The sequence below is a fragment of the Eimeria mitis genome, genomic scaffold, assembly GCF_000499745.2.
Source record: "Eimeria mitis Houghton genomic scaffold, Emh_scaff465, whole genome shotgun sequence".
Classification (NCBI taxonomy): Eukaryota; Apicomplexa; class Conoidasida; order Eucoccidiorida; family Eimeriidae; genus Eimeria; species Eimeria mitis.
The window spans coordinates 10,103-10,544 of NW_013572956.1; positions in this window are offsets into that span (position 1 = coordinate 10,103).

Genomic DNA, 442 nt, shown 5'->3' on the forward strand with positions numbered 1-442 from the left:
TTGCTGCATACAAATAGATGTAGGGTTTAGGGTTTAGGGTTTTTCATTGTTTAGGGTTTAGGGTTTAGCGTTTCAGGGTTTAGTGTTTAGCCTTCTAGGGTTTAGGGTTTAGGGTTTTAGGGTTTAGGGTTTAGCCTTTCTAGGGTTTAGGGTTTAGGGTTTAGGTTTCTAGGGTTTAGGGTTTAGCTTTTCTAGGGTTTAGGGTTTTAGGGTTTAGGGTTTAGGGTTTACCTCTTTTTTAGTTTTTTGGGTTCAAAGGAAATTCTCCACAGCTGACGAACTGCTGCAGGTGCTGCAGCAAGAGCAGCAAACCCTTCATCTGCTGCTGCGTCCTTGAGGGCTAGCTGCTGCTCGCTGCAGGGGGGAGAAGCTGCTGCTGCTGCTGCTGGGATCGTCAGCAGAAGCAGCTCCAGGGTTTAGGGGGCCCCCCAGCCTGCTGCTG